General features: G+C 54.5%; 1 protein-coding gene across 2 annotated transcripts in view; it reads left to right on the top strand.

Moving 5' to 3' along the window:
- The first annotated feature begins 852 nt into the window (after window positions 1-852).
- Window positions 853-16,984, top strand: part of CALN1 (calneuron 1) — a 172,294-nt gene continuing 156,162 nt past the window's right edge. The window contains exon 1 of one of the 2 annotated variants that reach the window (XM_071448254.1): window positions 853-1,359. The gene's annotated coding sequence lies outside the window, so the exon portion shown is untranslated. Of the gene's footprint in view, window positions 1,360-3,454; window positions 3,623-16,984 lie in introns of those variants that run through there. The other variant, XM_071448255.1, reaches the window with a different exon arrangement.

Below are 16,984 nucleotides of genomic sequence, written 5' to 3'. Positions count from 1 at the left end.
CCCATCCTTCCTCCCTCCATGGTGGGAATATTCTCGTTCATTAATAACCTGCTAATTATCCCAGCAGCTTGGAGCTGGGTTGCAGCATGGAATTAGAACCAGCTTTTCCTTTTGGCACCCACCCCTGGGTGTAATTAATGAGGCGAGAGGAAGCCAGAACACGCGGGTCAGCCTGAGAGCACGGCACGCACTGGTCAGACACCCAGAGCGGGATGTTCCCAGCCAGCCTTGGGGAGGGAGGGTGGCACTGTGGGGTCAAACCAGGCAAAAGGAGATAAAGAAGAAGAAGAAAGATGTGCTCCTTGTTTCCTTTGGTTTTCCTCATTCGAGCTCAAAATCTGGACCAAGGAGGGCTCCATGGAAACCCTGCTCTTCATCCCCTCTTCCCTTTTTTTGGGAAAGCTGGATGGAAGGCTGGCACCGTGTCCTGGCCATCCCTGCCCTGCTGAGCAGCCCGAGAGGCCCTGAGAGCCCAGCCTGTTGCAGATGAGTGTTTTCATGGAGGTCTGGAGAGCGACTGGATCTGGAGAGGGACCTGGAGCTGAAGGAGGGACCGGCGTCACTCGCACGCCGCCAGTGCCAGGCTGTCTCCCCACTGCCTTGGCACCAGCAAGTGGCCTCCAAATCCAAATGGAATTGCTTCCCTGCTCACGGGATGCGGGCAGGAGCTGAAGACCCCATCTTGCAGAGCTGGGCTGGGGTGACGCAGCCCTTCCCATTCCCCTTCCCCACGGCCCTGGGTGACGCAGCCCTTCCCAACAGCCCCGCTCCACCCAGGGCTGGCGCTGGGAGGGCAACGCCTTTGGGCACCGCCACAGGCTGGTGGCATCACCAGGACAGAGGGACACGATCCTCCTCCTCCCACTTCTCTGGAGCACTGGTAGAGCACAAACTTTGCTCCGTGCACCCTCCGGAGCGCTCGGGCTGCCCTCGCCCACCCCGCTGCCTGTGGGATCCCCTCTCGCCGCGCACCGTGCCTGCTGGAACGAGCCTTGATTTCCAGCCTGCTGCTGCCAGCGCAGCTCCCGCTGCTGCCGGATCCGGCCCCGCGGGCTGCCAGGATGCCCCCGACGGGCGGCAGGAGGATGCTGGCACTGGCAGGCCCGGGCGGCAGCGCGGCGCTCCGGGGGCAGCAGCAGTGCCAAATTGGGGTTCTAGCCCTTTAAATCCGATCCGGTACTGCAAAAAAAAAGGACGAGCGAGCAGGAGAGAGCCTTCAGACTCTTTTAATTAAAGCTTGTACCATATTCTGTATTCCCAAGTCACGGCAGCCGCCCGCGCTTCCCCAGGACACGCCGGGCTCCGTCTCCGGCTGGGCATGGACGGGCACCGCGCCGCACCGGGCACCGGCGGCTGGAGGTACGCGAGGGACGGGGCTGCGGGCACGGCTTCTCCCCGCTCCCGGCTGCCAGCTGGGAGCATCCCCCTGCTTTCCCCATGTGTTTTCCCGTGCCGGGGAGAGAGCGGAACGCGTGGCTGTGGCTGACGCGGGGCCGGGGCAGGAGGAGCCCTCCCACCGCGCACCTGGGGCCGGGGCCGCCTGTCCTGCCACCTCCGCTCCCTTCCCGCTCCCCTCCTTCCCTTTTAAATAATTGAGTGCATGACCCGGAGTTGTGGCTTTTTCCCCCCTCGCTGTTGAAATCCCGGAGCTGCCGCTCAGCAGAAGCTAAGTTGGGATGCCTGGCCCATAAATCGCGGCAGAAGTTGGTCCCCGCCGCGCTGCCGCCGCTCGGCTCCTCTCCGTCCCCCGGCTCTCCCAGGTTAGGGGAGTTTTGCCACATCCTTCCATGCGCATTGCACTCGCAATGCAGAGCAGTTCTGGAGAGCCTCGCGGAGCGAATTCCGGGTTATTGGGAACGACAGCGTTGTTTGCACGCCGGAGTCTCCTCTCCCCAGCACTGTCACCCACCCCAGCCTTCACCGGGCTGATAAATCGCCTTTCAGCAGGAGCCCTGTGCCCAGAGAATGTTTACTGTGAACTGCCCCACTCAGCCAGTGATTTTCCTCTCCCCCTCTCCTCCTTAACCGAGTGGCTCTCTGTTTATTTATTAAAAGCCACGCAACGTGACTTTTTCCTTAAATCATGGATTGTGCGTTCCTTCATCTCCATTTCAGGTGGGTGCATCCTTAAGGTGCCCTGACCGTAATGAGAGCCTGTTTGAGTCCTTGCAGCCAGGTCCCAGGTGAGGTTGGGTCCCTGGGAGCCTCTGTCCCTCAGGATCCATGCAGGAGAGAGGCTGTGCCAGCAAACATTTATCCTGGTGCCTATTGGAGGTTAATAACTCTTTTGACAAATAGCAGCCTCCTCGAGGCTTGAAATAGGATTGGAAAAGCAGCCACTAATCTCCTTGAGAAGTGCTCGATGGTGGCCACCTCTCAGGAAATCAGGAGAGGAGCTGTTTATGTTCTGCATGTCGAGGCGTTAGCACAGCAAAAAAATCCCGCTTTTCTTAATCCACTGGGAAAAACTCTGCCTCGCCTTCATCTCTCAGGGTGGAGGGCCTGGGGAGGGAATTCTGTGAGCTCAGCACGGCCCAAAGCCCACAGGACCGTGGGGGCTGCACAGCTGGGTCAGGAAAATGGGGTTTTTCTCCTCACACACGGTGTTTGCCATCAAGGAGGGAGAGATGGGACGGGGAACTTGGAAGTGAGCAGGGAGAGCAGAGCCGTGGGTCAGAGAATGAGCATCTGAGCAGCAGCACCTGCAGGGATCAGCTGGTTTGTGGGCAGCAAAACACTTTGCCTTGAGCAGTAAAGGAGTGAAACTTGAGAGGAGGGGGCATAGAGCCTGCAAGGAAAAGCAGAGGTGCCAGGACAGAGGGAAATCCATGGCACAGCTCCGTGCTGAACTCATGGAGTGCGAGGCAGCGCAGGCAGAGGGATGCTGGGCACCCTAGGGCTTTGGGATCGTTGGTTTTCCCTGCTTTCCTCAGCAGTTCCCACCCCTTGGTAGTTCTTTAGCCATCTGTGACTTTGGCGACATTAGGAAGGAGTTTGTCCCCTGTGAGGAGAGGTGGGATAATGGCTCCATTGTTCCCAGCTCCAGGGGAAGAAAATGACCTGGCAAGGAAACCTGAAAGTGCCTGAAAGTTAAGAAGCCCTGTTCCCGTGATCTGAGCAGGGCTGCAGGTGAGCTCTTCTCGGGTGAGGCCCCTGGAACCTGTTCCCTCCATCCTGCAGAGCTGGAGAACACCAAGCAGGGCTTGCAAACCACCAAAAAATACAGGCAGCGTGTTGAAAGATGAACAAAATGTGCATCTTTTTTCAGCAAAGCAGCTCAAGCACACGGAGGGTGGGGAGTAATTATTTATAGTACCATCAGCAGAAATAATAGAATGAATTGAAGAGCTGAAAAGTTTTGCTGACTCTCAGGGAATGCGTCCTGGCATGGACGGATCATTCCCGGGCCCAGCCCTTCGTATCTCCAGCGCTCCCAAGAGCAGCCTGGAGCCACAGCAGAGCCTGGGATCCAGGGAGCTGCTGCCAGTGGGAGGATGGAGCTTCCCTGGCAGCTCCCAGCTCCCTGCCGAGCCCCCTGTGCTGCCCGAGGCCGGATCCGTGTCCCGCTGGATGCCTGAGCACGGGAGGAGCAGCGCTGCCAGCGCAAGGGCTGGGTGCCCAGGTTTGGCTTTTCCGTTTCTTTCTGGGAACACTGAGGTTAAGAAGGGAGGTGAGGGGATGTTTTTGAGGTCAGCAATTAGTGTGATCTGGTGTTTTGTGCTCTGTAACTGAACTCAGAGTGCAGGGTTTGTCACTCCTGAACCCAGGAGCTGGGAGGGTTGGCAGGCACCCACAGGGAATTGCTCACCTGGAATTTATTGCTCATGTTAAAGGTGATCTGCACCAGGGTTTGTTTTCTAAAGGGATATAATTGAGTTTGAACTCCTCTTTCTGGGGATGAAAAGGCCTCTTTGGCATTTCCCCCCCTTTTCTTCACCCAGGAATGGTGAGGAGTGCCAAGCTTGTCCCTCCCCATCTGGGCAGATGTTGGAGGTGGCCACTGAGGCTGATGCAGGTGGGAAGGGTGAATTTAAACCCTGACTGAGCAGCAGGTCCTGGACAAGTGTGGCAGAGTCCCCAGCATTCCCCAGGGACAGGCTGGACTCCGTGGGACAGGTTCTGAGCAGCCCCAGCGCCCTTTCCTTCCCCAGGCTCCTTGATAGCACCACCAGGGACCATCCCCAGGTGGGCACAAAGGGCTGAGTTGAAAGGTCCCACCAGGCCTTTTGCTCCATCTTGCCCTGCCTGTCCTTCTCCAAGCAGCTGAGATTTTCCTGCTCCAAACTAGAGCTGAATTTCTGAGAAAGAGGCAGAAAAATAATTCTATTTTTATTGTTGGCAATAACCTTTCCTACCTCCTTGAGTGTAGAGTGGAAGGAGCCCAGCACAGAAGGCAGAGCTCTCATTTCTGCTTTCCCTTTGCCAGTCACCTTTAAACAAAAGGAACCCAGCAGGGTGTCTGGAGCAGGAAGGGACCAATATGGATCTGGCGGAGATAAAACCTAAATTTACTACTTGGAGCTGCTAGAATCTAATAGATTCTTCTATTTAGAGCAAGGGATGTTTGTCAAGCCCGTTCTCTATCACTGGCAGGGTATTGCAGTTGGAATTAGTCTGATAAATTAAAAGCAGTCTAGAGAAGTCTGAAGTGGTAAAAAAACGCAGCATATGAGTGAAATTGCAGTTATTGAGGGAAATGCTTGAGGGACAGACACCAGCACGCTGTGTCAGGCTGGGGGTGGCAGAGCCACTGCCAGGGGATGGCAGGATCCAGATATGGACCTGTAGGGATGGATCATCCTGCTCATGGTCATCTGCTGTGCTCACCCTTTCAGAGCAGGTTCATCCACCTCACGCTCTGCTCGTCTCCTTTGGTGTTTTTACCCTTTTTTCCCCTCCTGCAGGATGTGTTTTAGCCTTTTGAGCAGAAGCCACTCCCAGTGCATTATTTTAAGCCCCCACTTGAATGGAAGGAGGTGAGAGGCTGCCCAGACAATGCAAACCTTGTGTTCCATGGTCACCCAGAGACTGCCAGAAATCCGTGTCTGCTGGAGGCTGCTCTTTAAATAGAGTTACATCATGTCAGGAGCCCTGGGGACCCTTGAGAGCAGAGTTTCAGGAAAGTCATGTACAGATGTTGCCCAGTTTGATGCAGGTTTCACCCTTTAAATCCTCTTGTGCTCAGAACTGAATGACTCTGGGTTGCTCCTGGCTCCAGCCAAAGCCTGGACTCCAGTTTGAGACCTGCCCAAGCACTCTGGGAGCCTCAGGCACTGTTTCAAAGGGGATTAATAAACCCTCAGGAGCTGCTGATGCTTCACTGGGAGCTGGCAGGGAGGCCCGTGCTGATTTTGGAAAGGTTTCTCCTGGAGGCTCCACTGCAGGAGCAAAGGCAGGAAGGGGCTGGCACCCCCAGAGCTGCAAATGGAACAGGAACCTATTCAGAGTGTGCTTTGATTTTTGCTGCCTCATAAATCCACTGTGGCAAAGCAGCCTACAGAGCTGGGAAAGGATTAACTGGGGAAGAGGGAAGGTCTCCCAGGGGTTAAGCACAAGAAAGCTGCTGGTTCTTAGGAGCAAGGAGCTGCTGTGGAGGAGTCACCGGTGTGGCTGCCCCGGGGATGTTTGTGCCTTGTAATGATCTGCAACCCCCCTGACACCTCAGCTGGCTCCAGGCCTGGGGCTGTGCTCGAGACAGCAGGAGAGTGTCCCAGAATCCTGGAATGCCAGGCTGGGCCAGGCTGGGAGGGGCCCAGAGGGTCCCTGGTGGCACCTCCCTGCTCAGGCAGGGCCATCCCAGAGCACAGGGCACAGCATTGTGTGCACAGGGCTCTGCAGGATCCCCGCTGAGGGAGACTCCAGCCCCTCCCTGGGCAGCCTGCTCAGGGCTGGGCACTGCCCAGGGCAGAAGTTGTGCCTCCTGGGCAGGGGCAGCTCTGGGCTCAGGCCCTGCCCGTGGCTCTGGTGCCACTGCTGGGCCTGGAGCCGAGCCCGGGCCCTGCTCTGCCCCTCCCTGCACACAGGGACACCCAGGGCTGAGGGCCCCTCTCAGCTGGGGCTCCTCTCCAGGCTGAGCAGCCCCAGCTCCCTCAGCCTTTCCTGGGCACAGAGATGCTCCAGGCCCTCCTCATCCTCACAGCCTTAGCCTGCCCTGCTCCAGGAGCTCCTGTCCCTGCTGTGCTGAGGATCCAGAGCTGGACACAGCACCCAGAGCTGCCCCGAGGGCTGGGCAGGGGGTCAGGATCCCTCCCTGACCCTCTGGCAAAGCATCACCACGGGCAGGGATCGACTGTCAATGGTGGCTCCTGGGAAGGGCAAAGCTCCTCTGTCCTGGTGATGGACAGGAGGCTGTTATGAGGTGTGGCTGTCACAAGAGTTAACTGCTGTCACAGTGGTGCTGTGACAGTGCCAAGCAGCTTTTTTTGGGTGGCACTGTCCCTTGGCACCTCGGTCCATGCAGACTGTGTTGGTTTGGTAAGTTCCTCTCAATGAGTTCACATGCAAAATCCCATTTTCTGGAACAAAATTGCAGATCCCAGAGCTGTTGTAATGCAAATAACACCAGTGGGATTAATCCCAAAATAAACCCCAGAGAAAAGCCTGAGGGGGCAGGACCCCATCCAGCTGCACCCTGGCACAGCAGGAGTCCCACTGCTCCCAGCCCATGGAGCCCACAGCTGTTCCAAGTTCCTGATGAATGCCCAGTGGAAAGGAGATCCAGGCAGTTTGGATAGTCCATCAAACAAGCTGGAAGAGTGGATGGTTTCTTTTCTCTGTGAGGTTGTACCAGGGTCTGAAGGTGCAGTTTTGTCCTGTGACCTGATTGAAGCCAAGAGTGCTCTCTTTGGGGTATTTGGTAAATGTCCTGTTCCCTCCTGGGGTGGAAGCTGTAAAAGGGGCTTGCTCTGGGATACAGGAAGGAGATGGATCTGTGGAAAATGCTGTCCCTGCTCTTTGCAGTCCAGCTGAACCGTGTGGAAGGGTGGATGATGAGGTGATAAGGGCTTATTATTCCTGTTCTGGCACTAAAGGCAAGGAGGCTCCACCTGGGGTCTCATTTAATGCTTGAGAAAACCACTGCAGCTCCAGAGACTGGGAGCAGCCAGAGGCACCAGGAAGCCCTGGTCCCTTTGGGAGCCCTGACCCTATTTCAGCTGTGCGCTCTGCACAACCCAGCAGAGCTGGCTCTGGATCTGAGCTGGGCCCCCAGGCTGCTCCAGGCTCAGGTGCCAAAGTGTCAGAGCCACTGCTGGGGACAGTGAGGGTGGCCCTGCATGGGCAGGGGGAATGGGATGGACTTCTTCAACCCAAGCCACTCTGGGATCCGTGAGAAGCCCTGGCAGATGCTTGTCTGGGGGTGCAGGCTGGGTGAGAGGAGCTGCTGTGTCCATGAATATCCATGGACAGGGGACAGGAGTGCCTGAGGCCTCGGGGGCACAGGGGGGAGCCTGGTGCCACCCACAGCACTGGGACATCCTTGTGCTGCTGCTGTGGCTCAGCAGCTCTGGGAGCCTGGAGCCAAAGGCAGGGGGGATTGCCTGGACTGACAGTCTGGCTTTTCAGGGCAGGGCAGGGTGACCATGGGAGCTGCAGGCACAAGGGGCAGGAAAGGAAGGAGAGGGAGAGGCTGGGGAGGTTCCCTGGGCTTCCCCAGAGGTTCCAGAGAAGCTTTCCAGTGGGGTTGTAAGGAAACACAAGGTTCCCCATGGCCCTGTCCTTGTCCTGAGGATTGTCCCCTGTGGGCACCCCCTTTGTGTGTTCTCTGGGGACAAAACACCAAAATAAGGTTTGTTTATAAAATTAATGATGGGGTGAGAGGGGAAGGTGTGAAGGGAGTCCTGGCACCCCCTGGTGCTGAGCTCCAGCCCCAGGCAGGGCTGCAGAGCAGTGTGGGATGGAGAGCATCCTTTGCACAGGGGTTTGTACAGCACAGCAGCTCTGGTCCAACAGCAGAGCCCAGAACTCCCTGTGGGACCTGGAGAAACCAGAGTCTGCCAGTGCCTTCCCTCCTCCCTCCCTGCCACCCCCCAGGCCACAAAGTCCCTTAAAGCTATTTGGTTTTGGTGCTTGAGGGTTTGAAAGGACAGATTAGCTCAGTTTAAGAGTGTGAGTTATGAGCAGAACCTGCTCTGTGCAAAGCACAGGGTGACCAGTGATGATTTCACTGGGCTTCTTCCTGACCATTAGTTAAACACTTTATGTCCCAGCTGTGATCCACAGAAAATTGCTGGAACATATCCTGCAGCTCTCAGTGTCCAGCAGCTCCAGGAGGAAATATTTGCTTTTCTGGCAGTAGGAAAAAAGCCACAGAGACTCAGGGCATTGGTATTGGAGCTCCATCCTTGGGACTCTCTCTAGTGAGGACAAATTCCCCTCTCACCTCATCTCCCGAGGAAGGGCAAGTGCAGCCCATTCCTCCTCCAGCTTCCCAGCTCCTCTTAACCCCTGCTGAAAACTTCCTGAGCTGAAGGCTGTCTGTCACTCTCAATGCAATATTTTATTCCTCTTTTGAGCACTTAATGTCTTCCAGGAAAAATTCAACAACATAATTGGGCACTATTTGCAAAAAACACTTCTGCCTTTTTCTTTTTTTGAAACCATTTCTTGGTAATTTCCTTGTGTATCTCTTGAGTCTGGTGCTGTGAGAAACAGCAAGTGTTTGTTCCCTGTTGCCTTTGCTCCGTGATGTTGAGGATGTGATAAAACTCTGGTTTAGTAAGTGTTTCCTACATCCCTTTCAAGCATCTCTTTGCCAGACTGAAGGGCCCTGACTTGTCAATCTATTTCTGTGCAGAATTCTCTCTCTGCCTCTGTCCAAGCTCCTTTCCCCCTCTCACCCTTCCTCGTTCTGTTATCTCCCCTCCTGAGCTCTCTGAGCAGGGATTTGTTCATCCTGCAGGTGCCCAGCAGAGCCAGACAGCAGCACAGCTCAGTTTGCTCTGTTTCTCTGACAGAAATCTCTCACATTGCATTTTCCTGTGGCTCTTTCCAAAGCAGCCTCCACATCCCCCCAGTGACTCCTTCCTGGCCAGCAGGGCTGAGCCCAGAGCTCAGCATTTGGTAGGGAGACCATGGGGTCTTTTCTGCTGAGCAGGATTTGGCACTGAAATTCAGCTCTTCAGACCTCAGACATTGGATTTTGTAAGATTTTTGTGCAGCTGTTGCAGCAGTTCAGGGTTTGCTGATCCTGCTCGACTCTGTGCCATTAAGGGAAGCTGTCACTGCACTCACACAGCTCCAGTCCCCAGGCACCTTCCCAGTCACTGAGTGGGTCTATTTTACAGGGCTCTCTGGGGCTGCAGTGGGAAGTGGTTTCCATGATGAAAACTGACTGTTCATCTTCGTTTCTGCCTCCTTTCCCCATCTCCTCGGGAATGACAAGGAATGCAAACAATTCCCTGGCCCTTTCAGCCTCTCCTGAGCTGTGCTGGGTGCTCACCCATCCTCCTCACCCCCTGCCAGAATTCCTTCCCCTCCTGCTTCTGACCAGGCTGTGGTGTCCCCTCTTCAGAGAGTTGTTGTTCAGGCCCCTTTTTGGCTGTCCCCCTGCTCCTGTCTGAGCAGTTTGTCACACCCAGGGGTCTCTTTCCTCCCTGGATACACTTTGAGCCTTTTAATTCCCCTGCTCTGCTGGGTTGCTGCACAACCTTTTTTCCTTTTACCTTTGGTTGGTTTGGTAGTCTGTGATTATTCCAGGTTTGCAACAGAGAGTTTAAAGCAGTTATTTTAATCTTTTAACTTCTCCTTTTTTATTTCTATTCAAGCAGATTCTCAATTTTTAATGTGTTATATAATTTTTAATTATATAACAATCAGTATATTCTGTGTTTCTACATTTATACCTTTTTATAATTAATATAAAATGTATATATTTACATATATATATATAGTCAGGTGTGAACATAACTCCTCTATAATATAATTGTAATATATTATATATTGTAATATATATATTATAATATAATTATAATATAATATGTATTGTGATAAATACATACATTTTATATTAATTATAAAATATAATAATTTATATTTGCAGTTATGGGAGTAATTCTGACACCTTGGATTGCTCATGGCCATCTCAGAGCCAGAGTTTGTTTTCTGCTCTCAGAGTTGATGCTTTTCCATCCAACAATTCTTTATTGCTCCCCAGCTCTGCCAAGGCCAGCACTGCCCCGTGTCCCCAAGTGCCACATACCATGTGGGTTAAGCCCCCAGGGCAGCGGATGCAGCAGGAGGCAGAAGCTGGGATGTGGTGCCTGGAGGCAGCTCCTGCTGCTGCTGAAGGCAGCCTTGAGCCAAGGCTTGTCCCTGGAGTCCCCTCCCAGCTGCCAGCGTGGCTTTGGGGGGTTTGCCCTGGGTGAAGCACTGACACTCACTGAACATGCAGAACCCCCAATTTCCTGCCTGTTTGTCCCCTGGGATGAGCTGGGTGAGCCCTGCCCTGCCCTGGGGGTGTTCAGGCATCTCCTGGAGCCGGAGCAGCTCCTGAGCTGGGAGCTCTCCCTGCTGTGCCCAGTCCCTGCCTGACCCTCGGGCACGGTGCCCTCCTCCCACTGCCACCCAGAGTGCCCAGAGCTGCCCAGAGCCTCCTCCTCCTCCTCCCTGAGCAGCTGTGCCAGGGCTTGCCCAGCTTTCCATGGAGGAATTTCCCCAAAATCCCCCCTGCCCCTCCCCTGGCCCAGCCTGAGGCTGTTCCCTCTGCTCCTGTCCCTGTTCCCTGGAGCACAGCCCGACCCCCCCGGCTGTCCCCTCCTGTCAGGAGCTGTGCAGAGCCACAAGGGCCCCCCTGAGCCTCCTTTGCTCCAGGCTGAGCCCCTGCCCAGCTCCCTCAGCTGCTCCTGGGGCTCCAGGCCCTCCCCAGCTCCATTCCCTGCCCTGGACATGCTCCAGCCCCTCAAGGTCTTTCCTGGAGTGAGGGGCCCAGGACTGACCCCAGATTTGAGTTTTGGCCCCACCAATATTGAGTGAAGTCATAATTAATCATCACCACTCATCCATTTCAAATCCCTTTCCTTTTGAAGTCACTCCTGCATTGCTGTGACAGTGGTCAAATGAGAGGTGGCAGGACTATTCAAGCAGGCCTAAATTAAGTAATAATTGAAATGTTTGAAGGAAAATGAGAATGGTTGTTGGGGTCAGCCTTAAATATGTTTTGCTAGCAGCTTGCAGAAGAATTCTGATGAAAATTGCAGTACTGTATGAGCCATGATTGGCTTTTATTTCACAGTAAATAAGTAGAACAGGAGAAAAAGGGGAGGACACATGAGAGCACAGTTAATAAGATGTATAATCAAATTAAAACTTTTGCACAGTGATATTGCATGAGGTAAAGCTGCAGAGTTTAAATACAGAATAGATTTTGTTTTTCAAAACCCTAGAATGTTTGAAAGCACATTGGACTAATTTATACATCCCATGCTTTATGGAGTATTTATTTAATTTGGGGAAATGAGGCCCCTTTTGATAAGCAATAGCTCAAAGTTCTGCTGAAGAACAACAGCAGCATAGAAAAAGTTATTTTAGAAATCTCAAGAGCTGCCAGGCAAGTCCTGGTTTAGAAAAACATGGAAATTCAAGTGCAGTGACTTCAGCCAATGGCACAGAGCACACGCTGAGGTGGAGACTGTGCCCCTTTCTCTTACAAATCCTTACACTTGCTTTCCTGAGCCAGGAAAAGGAGTTCCTGATTTCCTCAGGAGCACCAAGAGCTTTGAGCTGTAACAGCCGTGGGTCATTGAAATCACCTGGCACTGCTGCTCTGGGCTGGTGCAGGGTGGCCACAGGTCACACCTGATGGGCCTGCAGCTCTGTCCAGCCTCAGAGATTCCATAAATGTGGTTCTGTAGCACAGGGCCACTTCCAGAGGAGCACTCTGAGATGCCAGCACAGCTGACAAGGGTTTAGGTATTCACCAGCTGCATCCCAGTGCTTCCCATGTTTCCAAAGGCTGGGATCAAGCCTTGGTGCTGTCAGAGCCCTGAGGGCAGTGACCCTGTCCTGGGGCCACCAGTGCCACCAGGGAGGGATTGTCCTGCTCTGCTCTGGGCTGGGCCAGCCTCATCTCGAATGTTGGGTGAAGTTTGGGGCACCACAATGCAGGAAAGCCATGAATCCATTAGGATAGCCATGAATCCATTAAGAAGCATCCAAAGGAGGCCATGAAGAAAGTGAGTGGCCTTGAGGGGAAGAGGAGCAGCTGAGGGCACTGGAATGTTCAGCTGGAGCTGAGGAGACTGAGGGGAGACTTCTCATGGTTGCATCGTCCTCATGAGGGGCACAGGAGGGGCAGACACTGATCTCTGCTCTGGGGGACAGGGACAGGGCCCAGGGAACAGCTGGGGCTGGGCCAGGGAGGTTTAGGGTGGAGATCAGGAAAGGTTCTTCCCCCAGAGGGTTCTGGGCACTGCCCAGGCTGCCCAGGGAATGGGCACAGCCCTGAGGCTGCCAGAGCTCCAGGAGCTCCAGGGATGCCCAGGGTGGGATTGTTGGGGTGTCTGTGCAGGGCCAGGGGCTGCACTGGATGATCCCTGTGGTCCCTTCCAGCTCAGGATATTCCATGGTTCTGTGATGCCCTGAGTGTCCTCACCAGGGTCCCACCCACACCCTGCCCATGGAGCCCATTCCAGATATTTCATTCCCTGCAGGTACCTTTGTTCCCACCCTGTCTCCCCCACCTCCACTGCAGCTTTGTTTGCATCTGCTCCTGACCGAGCTTTTTGGGTAGGGTGGATGGAATTTCTCCCTTTTCCCTTGAGTGTCTCCAGCACTCAGCTCTGCTCACAGAGCTCAGAGCCTGCAGGACCCTCGGGGAGGGCTCTCCCTGCTCTGGGGCCACCCCTGGGCACTGCTTTGGTCATTCCCACCATGGAGCAGGTCCCCTCTGTCCCTCCTGAGCCGACACTCCAGGCTGGGTCAGTGCCAGCATGAGGAGCAGTGGTGTGGCCTGGGGGATTTGGCTTCCCCACTGGAATTTCCAGGAGCTGCTGCTGCAGCCAGGAGCAGGATGTGGAGGTGGGATGGAAGAGGCCTCCTTGGCTGGCTGAGCACATCCATGCCCTCACACTGCTGCTGAAGCCCTGCTTGAGTTTCAGCACCTCTGGGCATCTCTGAGAGCCCAAAGTGTGGTTTGAACCTCCCCTGGCCCAGAGGCTGCAGCTCTGAGTCAGGGCAGCTCTGCCACTCCACAGACCAGCTGTGCCATTCCTCAGGGCAGCTCTGCCATTCCAGAGCAGCTCTGTGCCATTCCTCAGGGCAGCTCTGCCATTCCAGAGCAGCTCTGCCATTCCTTAGGGCAGCTCTGCCATTCCAGAGCAGCTCTGCCATTCCTTAGGGCAGCTCTGCCATCCCTGGGCAGCTCAGCCATTCCAGAGCAGCTCTGCCATTCCACAGGGCAGCTCTGCCATTCCAGAGCAGCTCTGCCATTCCAGAGCAGCTCTGCCATCCCTGGGCAGCTCAGCCATTCCAGAGCAGCTCTGCCATTCCACAGGGCAGCTCTGCCATTCCAGAGCAGCTCTGCCATTCCAGAGCAGCTCTGTGCCATTCCTCAGGGCAGCTCTGCCATTCCAGAACAGCTCTGCCATTCCTTAGGGCAGCTCTGCCATTCCTCAGGGCAGCTCTGCCATTCCTTAAGGCAGCTCTGCCATTCCACACTGATTTTCCTTCCATCCAGCCTGGCCATCCTCACAAGCACCTGCTGGAGCCTGGCTTCGACCCAGACCTGCCTGGTTGGACCCAAACCCTGTTCCTCCTTCCTTCTCCTGCTCGTGCCTCATTCCTGGCTGGGGCTTTGAGGACAGGAGCCTCCTGCTCTGCACAAACTGCTGCTTCCATCCTCCCAGCAGAAGCATTTCCAGGGAATTTGCTGCAGCACACGGCAATTATGTGACGGAAGTTGGGTGAACGGGAGCAGGAATAATTTGCAAGTTCTGCCAACAAAATCTCATTCATTTTTGTTGTTGTTGTTTTCTTCCCCATACCTTGGCAAGACTCTTTCCTGTTTTTCTTTCGTTCCATGGCAAATGCACAATAGGAACAGGAGGTCAGTCACTGGGAATTGTCAATTTATAATTTTTCTGACGTTGCCAGTTGCTTTTTCTAAAGACTGTGAGCAGTGTGTGAAGCTCTTGTTGGGTAACAGACTTAATTGGATGATTCCTACATTTCCAAGAGCTTTTAGGTACTCAGCACAATCCTTCCCTAATATCCTGTGGCTGTGTATTTGTGCTAATAAACTGAATTGTTTAAGTCAAATTGACCCCAGAACTGCCACCCTGCAGGTTTTGGGAACAGGATATGTAGGCAAAAAATAGCAGCTGGAATGGAAGAGTCTGTCAAAGAATCCCAGGATGTCAAAAATAGTATTTTTGTCCAAATCCTTCCAGCAAAGCTAAGAGGATCAGGGCAGGTACAGGAGAAGGAATAAGAAATGATTGTTACAGATCCAGGAGGTCAGATAAGCATGGCTTGGTGAACAGGGAAAATATGCCTGTAAAAGTAAAAATGAGTGAACTTTCAGCTGGGTGGGGATGAAAAAAGGTGGCTACAGGGAGGGAAAAAAAGAAAATTTGAGTCAAACTCTGCTGAAGTTGACAGCTCTTTTCCTCTGCCAAAATGGTCCCTTCTGGTTTGGGTCAGGAAGCAGTTTGGGAGCAGCAGGAGCAGTTTGGGAGCAGCAGAAGCAGTTTGGATTTGGGGATTTCAGATTTAAAGGAATTGTTCACATTTTTTTTTTTTACCAGATCATTTTAGTTTGCATGAGAAGCTCTCCAGTGGGGAGAGTGGAGAGCTGAGCCTATCCCTGGGCTGGGAACAGCCAAGGCAGCAGGGTCTGGAGATTGCTGGAAAATCCCCAGTCCCAGCCCAGCTCCAGGCTCTGTCCATGCTCCCGTTCCAGCTCTCCCAGGCACAGTCTGTGGCCCATGGCTCCTGACCACGTGGAAATTGCAGTTTGCAGTCCTGAGGCTCAGCCTTGGTGCAGCAGGAGGCAGAAGCTGGGATGTGGTGCCTGGAGGCAGCTCCTGCTGCTGCTGAAGGCAGCCTTGAGCCAAGGCTTGTCCCTGGAGTCCCCTCCCAGCTGCCAGCGTGGCTTTGGGGGGTTTGCCCTGGGTGAAGCACTGACACTCACTGAACATGCAGAACCCCCAATTTCCTGCCTGTTTGTCCCCTGGGATGAGCTGGGTGAGCCCTGCCCTGCCCTGGGGGTGTTCAGGCATCTCCTGGAGCCGGAGCAGCTCCTGAGCTGGGAGCTCTCCCTGCTGTGCCCAGTCCCTGCCTGACCCTCGGGCACGGTGCCCTCCTCCCACTGCCACCCAGAGTGCCCAGAGCCTCCTCCTCCTCCTCCCTGCAGGCTCCAGTGGCCTCACCCCCTCTGGGCAGATCTTCCTGGTTCTTAGGGACTGCCAGGAAATGAGGAGGTTCTCCCCAGCCCCCATTGTTTGTCAGGTTTGGGTTTTCTGTGCTGGATTAAAGCCACAGAGGGATTTGGGACTGAATCAAGATGAACTTTGGGTTCTGCTAAGACCATCAGAGAGTGAGGAGATCATTTGTATGATCCATGAATGTGTCCCTGCATGGGCCAGAGGTGGCTGAGGGCTTTGCCTCTCCTTTGCCTGATGTGAGCTGTGCTTGTGTGTCTCAGGAATATCCTGTACACGCCTGTGTCCCAGCTGCAGCCTCACCTTTACCTATTGCCCAGCCCAAATCCCACCTGGAAACACCAGGGAGCATCCACGGCACTATTCCAGGGTGGAGAGGAGTGCTCATGAGCTGCCCTTCATCCCCACAGCCACAGAGCCACAGAAACCTTCCCACCTTCTGTCCAGGTGCCAAGGGCCTTCCTCAGCCTGCTCCCCAAGTGAGAGGGCAGCTCGGGCATTCAGGATTGAATCCTGCCTTGGAAGTGCCTGCAAGCCCTGTTGGACATCTGGGAAGTGACTGAGTGACCTGTGAATGGAATTGGTTTGGGACAGAGTGTACAATGATCCACTGTCTCCCTCCACTCCTCTCTGCACTTCCCCAACCCTCTCCACCATCCTCTGCCTCTCCTGGAAAGAAAAATGAGATGTGAAGGGAAGGAGGCCGGGGGGAATGCGGGAGTGCAGCTGTGTGAGCATCAGCCCAGGCTGCGGCAGGGGGAGCCCTGAGCCCCAGCCAGCCCCACCCGGTACCTGCTCCCAGCTCCCAGCCCCGCTCCAGAGGTGAAGTCTGGAGCAGCTGCTCATTTCCATTTAAGCTGTGGGGTTTGGGCTATTAATAAGCCTGGAAAATAACCACATGTTCCCTGAATTATGTAACAGATGTTAAATTCCCTGAGATGAAGAGGTGTCAGCCTGATGGAAGAAGTGATGTGAGGACCCTTCTTTTCCCTTAGAGCTGGGTTCTCCTCTTCTGAGCAGCACTGATTATCAGAGAAAAGAAAGCAGCGTCACCCCCGGTTAGGACGAGCCCCACCTTTGCTCCGTGCCCGTGTTCGTGCCCCTCCTGGCTCTCCCCAGCAGCACATTCGGGTGACAAGTGTCACCAAACCGGGATGAGCTCCGTGAGTCACCGTCGGGCTGGCTCCAAGGAGAGAGGGAAGCAGGGCCAGGAGCTCCAGTGCCGGGCCAGCGAGGGGCTGGGCGGAAAATGCCTTCCCAATTAACCCTTTCAGGGACACCAAGGTGTTCACAGCCTCACTGCGGTGCTGTGAGAGGGCTGGAGGTGAGGATGGAGGAGGTGTCTTACCGAGGGGGTTCAAAAGGGTCCCATTCAGTCTTCTCTTTGATAATTTTTAGTTTTAGGGTTGTTGTTCCTGATCTTCCTCTCTCCCAGAGTGAGCACTCCTGGGGAAAGGTTCTCAGCAGTTCAGGGTGGTGTTTACTCACAATGGAGCTCTTCCTAAAATCCCTGCCGGGCCACTCGGCACAAAGATTGAGGCCACACCTGGAGGATGAGGCACCTCCAGCCCTGTGTCCTGTTCTGGGCTGCTCCAAGGAAGACCCTG

Source organism: Agelaius tricolor, unplaced genomic scaffold, assembly GCF_023055355.1.
Source record: "Agelaius tricolor isolate 1412-34295 unplaced genomic scaffold, bAgeTri1.0.p SCAF_25, whole genome shotgun sequence".
Lineage (NCBI taxonomy): Eukaryota > Metazoa > Chordata > Aves > Passeriformes > Icteridae > Agelaius > Agelaius tricolor.
The sequence above is the reverse complement of the archived record's forward strand: the minus strand, read 5'-3'. Positions and strand labels throughout refer to the sequence as shown.